A 7,245-nucleotide genomic window follows, 5' to 3' on the forward strand; every position below is an offset into this window, starting at 1 on the left:
AATATAAAGGTACTGGATGCAGGTCCATCATCTTCTCTGCCTGTGCACCCAAAGTTTTGCAGTGATAAAGATGCCACTCCCCAGCAGTACCAGCAGTGGACCAGCTCCACTAGCAGCCTAATCACGGATTAAGGGGCTTCTCATAAACCTGTAGCATCTCTGCTGAGATGACTGCTGAGCTACAGGTGAAATAGCAAAGTGCAAGAGGAGAGGGATCATCCCAAATTTTGTCTGCGCAAGTTTTCAGCCCTCAAAACAGGAAACCACTTGCTAACACCACAGTTAGCAGGATCTTCACAGCCACAACTGCACTGTGTCCCAGGCAGAACATTTTGGTGGTGAAAGCTTCCCAGGAGGCATTTCCTCAAGGTCAACGCACAGGTCCAAGAGCCACTGGTGCAGGGTTTTCTTTTTATGAATTTCTATCACACAGGAATTCCTCTCTGCTGCAATAAGTTACATTCTCAGTTACATTAACATCAGATTTTTCTCCCCTAATTTTGCTCTCTGATGGGGACGTTCATCTGAGAACAGATATGGGGGAGAAGGGAAAGCTTGGGACCAGAGTCCCTTGCAGATATCAGGGGCAGCACAAAGGACTGCTGGATCTTCCAGTTGCCTCAATGGTGTGTTAAATCAAACAGCCAAACACAAAATTTCCCACCTCAATGGTGCTGACAGGAGTTTAGGAAAAAAAACCCAAACAAAAAAAACCACAAAGGAGGTGCGTGGGACAGTGTGCAATTTCCTCAGGACATTTTAGGGAACCATCTCATCAACCCACTCGCAGCACTGCCAATTTAACAGTGCAATTGTAGGGTTGTTGAAACCGTCATGGTCTACACACAAAACGAGAATAAAGGACTGAGGCCCAACACTCTTGGGTGTTCATGGGCAGCTTGAAAATAGCTGGAAGATAAAATCCCCTCCTAAAAACAAGTTTTCAGAATGCCTCTGCTCCTATCTCAGGGTCACTGGGTTCATACAGGGTGGTACTCCCCTTCTTCACTAACGTCATACAGCTCTATCCTGCCACAAGGACAGCAGATAAGACGCAGAAATCCTTTACTGCAGGACAAAGAAACACAGCCCACACAGGAAAAAGAATCAGCAATACCCAACCTACAATTTTCATGCAGCGCTGCCTGAAATAAAGTCTTCTTGCTCGTGCCAAAAGTCAAACTTCACCACTACAAAGTTGATTTAAGTGTGTGGGTGTGAAAATTTCAGCATAGTCTGTACAGAGAAAAGCTGGGGTTTCTGTTTACTCCATCCGGTTTCCACTGGTCTTTCTATCGCCAATATGCAGGTAACACCCTGTGTAACTCATCCAATAGCTTCACATCACGGTGGAAAAACAAACAAAACAGACCATGGAAGAGGAACAGACAACATCTACCCAGGCCAATCAAAACTGAAGTGCATAAACACACACAGAGGAGACCTTTTAACAAAAAGCCAAAACAAACAGAAAGTTCTGAGATCAACAGGTGCAAGTCTCTCTCCCAGCCACTCTGACCACACATAGACCACATCTTAGAAGTATCCAGAAACTATAACTCCTCCATTTTGCAAAAGACATAGCTCTGAACTTCAGGACAAACGTCAGATGCTGGGACAAGCCTAGGCAGTCAGTCATTCCACCTCCCTGAAAATCTGTTTCCCCAGACAGTCCTGGTTTATCCATCCAGTCACATTTTCAGTAAGTCTCTCTTCCCTCAAAAGGTCATGGTCATCTCCATTAGCTGCTGGGCTATAATGTTTCTCCTCCAAAATGAAACAGCTGGATTTTTAAATGGTCCTTGCTGACATGAAAGGACACGCTCCACACAGAGTGGCAGCTAAAGGGAGTTCAGGGTGACAGGAGGGATTAGAAAGATCCTGTGCTTCAAGAGGGAACCACTACCCTGAGTCCAAACAGCTTACAATAAGACAAGAAATTAAGGCATGAATCTGATGCTGTTATTCATCTGAAGTCGGGACTTGCTTCACGTATGAACCACTGGCATCCTCAAAGTAAGATACTATCTCTTCTGACTCCTGCTTACCCCCCACATTCGTAGCAGCCAGCCTCTAGACCCTGCTTAGTCACACCCACGCATCCCACCAGATCAGCTCTCGAGTACCTCAGACATGGCTGCTGCAGGAACACGGGTACTGACAAAAGCCTTGCCAGTGACACAAAACATAATGCTCTGTGCTGAACCAGTGCCATCACACAGGGGTTTTCTTCCTTAAAACCAGCATCTTGAGTTAATTTCTGCTTCCATCAATTATCAGTAGCAGAATTCCAACAACTGAGTCACAGGCAGACCTTGCAAAACAATTTCTCCCACCACACAGGCTACTATTCTTTGCTTCCTTTCCAATAAAAGACTGTAACAGTGTTGACAAGGAAGACAAATTACAGAGGCAATGATCCGCAAAGTCCTCTCCTTCATAAAGACTGCAGTTATATCTTTAAGAGGGAGTTATAAAACAATACAGTAAAAGTTACAAGGACATTAGAACAATGTCAAATAAGTCAAAGACCTATTTCAGATCTTATCTGATGCTATGCTAGCTGATGCTATGGCAGGCAAACAAAATTCAAATTCAAGTCCTGGCCTCTGGAAAGGTGGTTTCGTCAGAGGAATGTGTCTTCTCTTTCCCCACAACGAAGTATAACCACAGACTCTGAAAACAAGCTTTTCCTCCAGTGACTCCTAGCTAGCTTACTGCACTTGACTGAGCCAACAAATACTCATCCCGCAGGTGAAACAAAGCTTAAGTCTTGGGGGTTGAGGGACTGAGGGAAGTTTTAAATGAGGTTTTTAGAAAAATTCTGGTCCTGATTCAGGAGGAATTACTCAGAAAATACGAGTTTTCCCATCTGTAGTCATTAGCTAAGTTTAGCCAGCCTCAGGAATGCTGGATAACAGGCGGATCATAACATGCAGGATTCATGAGAAATTTGCTAAGGAGAAAAGGACTGTGCACATCCTTCTTAATTCTCTGAAGCAAAACAGTACTTGAAGTCTTCAGTCGGAGCTATGCAGGACCCCTCTGCTGTTTGTATAGAACAACAGCACCATCCAGCGGATAAACAGTACTCGCTTTTCCTCTCCCACCATCTCACGTCTACCTATATTTATCTACAGAAAATGCAGTATATAAACTTTCTCCCAATTCTGAGCGCTTTCGGGTGTCATTTACCTTAGCCTTGGGTTAGAAAAGGTGAGACATTTCAGGAGAGCGGCAAAAAATAGCTCCAAAAAGAATCATACTTTCTACTGCCAGGCAGCTCTGTCAGCAGCACCGTCTCTCTCCGAGTGTTACCTTTCCTTCCACCACGATTGCAATCTCTTAACCACTACAGAGGCAGAAAAACTGAACCCAAAGGACACAAGTCCTCATCATACCTCACCCTTGGATCTTACCACTGGGAACAACCTCACAGCCAGATGTGCCGCAGCGAGTCCACATGTGACCACGCAGAGAAGGCATGCAACCTCCCCTGCCATGTTTGGCCCAGTTCGCCCTGCCAATTTTGGAGATGTGTTGAGACTGCTTAGGATTCCCCAGGACGACGTCGGTTGGCTGTTTCATCTTTCTGTAGCGGCATCCCTAACGATTTGGCTTAACGCATGAAAACAGTCACAAACCCCACAGGAAGTATGACACCACCCCCTCATGGAAAAACAATGGAAACGATCAGTTATCACCTTTCTTTGAGACAAATGAAGATGAAACAAACTATGTAATACCTCCTCTTTGTTAGGTTATTGTTCCCAATACAATTCAGCAGTTAACAAATGCGAGCGGTACACAGCATTCCCAACAGCTGACCACACCATGACTCACTCACTACATGTACGGATCTCAATGACTCCATTCCTGACCTACTTTGGGAATTAAGAAAGCATTTCAGACAGGAGATTTTCCCCTTTAGAAAAAGGAGCGTCCCACAACTATTCCAGAGTTGTTGGCTGGGATCCAGCGATCGATGTGTTTGATGAGCAATAGATGTATTCAAATTTTAAAAAAAAGTATCACAGACTTCTGTGTTTTGCCGTGTTTCCATCCTAGCAGAAAGCCAGATTCATATCCATGGCACTAGCACTCCACCCTCATTTCCTGAGCTTATCTTTAGGAATTCTTACCACCTAGTGCTGCTTCCGTAACTCAGTCTGAACACGTACTCACAGATCAGAATCTCTGCTGCTTCACTTGACTTTGAGAGAGGACTCACAAGAAAGATCACATTCCTGGAACATGTCAAAATCCCTATAAAAAGTCACCTTTGTGAGAAAAGCTTTAGTCATATTATGGAGAAAGCAGAATAAAACAAAATACCATTCACTTGCCACAAACAGAAGGTAGCATACACCACTGTACGTTTTCTACCACCTCTGAGGTTATGTTGGTCAGGCAACTTCCAGAGAAATGCAGGTAGGAAAGGCTACAATACCAAGGGTTTTATAGAGATTCATCTCTTTGGCCCCTTTTTATATAGTCCTTATATCAAAATGTGATTCACCAACAAAAGTGTAGGTGGTAATAAAGGTGAAGCTGCCTTCTTAAAACAGGAGATGTTTATGCCACACATTCACTGCTTGATTACTACATAAATTCCTTATAGTCACCAGTTACTGCAAATTTCAGAACTGGTTATTTCACTCTTCAGAGGAAATGATATTCTCTAAAACGGATTGTTATCTACTACATGATTTTTGAACTTTGCTTCCACCATTCTTATGGGAATAAACCCAGTCTATTATAAATTCAGACTGTGGATTTAACTCCCTGTTAAATGTATGTAGCCTGGATACAGTGATTAAGAGATATGAGGGACTGGGGGGGGGGGGGGAGTGTGGGTTTTTTTTACGTGTTATGATAACTCCAAAGCTGGTCTGGAAACTCCTACTTGTTCTCCTCTGGTGGAGATTAATGAGGACTTTTGCCTTTGATTAATTCTGAGAAATGCCCCAGAGGAATTTATTCAAAATATTTGACATAGTTTGCAAAAATCCCATAACTCCCCTTAACAGTGCAGAAGGCAACATAAAACGGAAAATAACCTTGTAGGTGCAAAAAGCAGAGGGTTTATGGTGGGTATGGGGCCACACTCTTTCCAATCTATAACTATTCCCATTTCCTTCAAAGGAGAGTACAGTGGAAAACCACCTCTTCACTATCAGATACACGTGACAAGTTCACCAGCACAATTCCTCATACTGTTGGTACAGCCATCCACTTTGCCTACACTGCTAATGCACTGGGCCAAGCCGAGTTTATGTAACTTACAGCAGCTCTAGAGTGCAAAGCAGATGCTATCACATCAAGGAGCATAAGGTTTACCAATTCCAGAGGCAACCTATGCAAAAAAGATAATTTAAAAGATCTGTAGGGAAAGTCTCCAAACCTGAAATCCCTATCAAAGCTACCTACAGAGCCAGGGGAGGGGAATTCTGCTTTCTCTTTCCCCTGCCTTCACCTCCCCCACCTACTAAAGCTCCTTAACTAAATCATTCCAGACTTTTTTTAAGCCTGGATCTCTGTTTGGTGCTCAAAGACCACCTGAGCTTGAATGAGAAACGAAACACGTCCAAGAACACCGAGGACGTGGAACAAAATGCTCTCATTCTCTGATCTACCCAAGATTAGATCAAGACAACACAATCTATTCCTTATCTGCAGGATCAAGAGTCATAACAGTAGATTACACTAAAGCATGCCTAGTGGGATATCAGAAACACACATAAATAAGAGTATCAGAAAAAACTGTGGCTATAAAACATCTTGGCAAAGTTCTAGGATGAACCATTCTTGCCAAGCATGCCAGTGGGGGCAGCAGCACACGCTTCACGTTTCTTTGGGCACTTTTAGACGGACAGAAAATTCATTTCCCAAGGTGCCAGCACAGATAGATCCCAAGACCATCACTGAACGTGGATTTACTAAAAAACAGCTTACACCATGGTCACCTCGACTTATCTCACTGCACTGCCACTCCAAACCCACTGAAACAAACGTCCTGACTTCAGCGGACTTTGCGTCAGGCTAAACACCCGGTGAAAACCATCAGTGCGCAGGCGGGTTGATCCGGATACCTCACAAAACCGGAGCCCGGCCGGCTGGCGAAGGGGTGGCAGGTAAGCTCTAAGCCCCCTGCCCTCACCCCCAACGGCAGCCCACCTCGCAGGCACCGAAACGGCCCTCTCCGAGCGGCCAGGAGCGCTGCCGCACGCCCTCCAGCCAGACATTCACGGAGAGCCTCCCCGCCGCTGAGGGAGGCCTCAGCCTCTCGGCCGGCCCGGCCCGCGGGCCCGCCTGCCACCGCCGCCATCTTACTGTGAGGAGCGGGGAGCGGCCCCGCCCCGCGCATGCGCGCTCTGCCCCGCCTCAGGCAGAAGGCGGTGCTACGGCACCTGTCCCGCATGACGCCCACGCAGTACGCATGCGCACTGCACGGTAACGGCTTCGGCGTCTTCCCGGTCTGCCCCTCCCCTGCCGTAGCGGGTTAGGGCGGCCGGCTAGGGACAATCCAGTCCCGTTTCGCGTTGCCATACGGGTGCCAAACGGGGACGTGTGTGTCCGAGCGCCAGCGGCCTGGGGGCTGCCCGGGGCTGGTTGCCACAGCAGCGGGCCCCCCCGCCGGGCCCTGCCCGGGCGCCGCTGGGGCCGCGGCCCTCGCAGCCGCCGGGACTGCCGTCCTCTCGTCGCCCGGTCGCCTTCCCGAAGCGTCCGCGACAGTCGTGGGCAGAAGCTGCTCCCGGTCGCGGGAGCGATCCCGGGGCGGGGCAGACATCGCCGGGCGACGGGCGCTCACAGGAGGCCGGGCCTCCATGTTACGAAGGGCCGTGCGAGGCCCCTCGGCGCCAGCGCCGATTCGGGATCCTCCCGCCCGAGTTTGTGGCTCCAGAGCTTGTCAAAGGGGAGCAAGTTCCCGCAGCGGCCCTCGCAGGGTCCCCCAGCCCCGCTACCCGCCGTGCGGCCACGTTACCCTACAGCCCTGCACGAGGCCAAGGAAGAGCAGCCCGTGTTATTTAAAGGACAATACCCAGAAAGGGAGATCCTGCCGTAGCAACTGGTGAAATTTCCTGTATAAATATTGATGAGCCCAGAGGGAAAAGGAAATTAGAAGCTGGCCAGCCAAGTCTGGACGTACCCCGTCGCCGCAGGTCCCGGCGGCAGCCGGCGGCCTCGAAGGCGGCCTCTGAACGCAGCCTCCCCACTGCCGTCCACAGAGCACACACAGACGTG

The sequence above is a fragment of the Aptenodytes patagonicus genome, chromosome 16, assembly GCF_965638725.1.
Source record: "Aptenodytes patagonicus chromosome 16, bAptPat1.pri.cur, whole genome shotgun sequence".
In the NCBI taxonomy this organism is placed as follows: domain Eukaryota; kingdom Metazoa; phylum Chordata; class Aves; order Sphenisciformes; family Spheniscidae; genus Aptenodytes; species Aptenodytes patagonicus.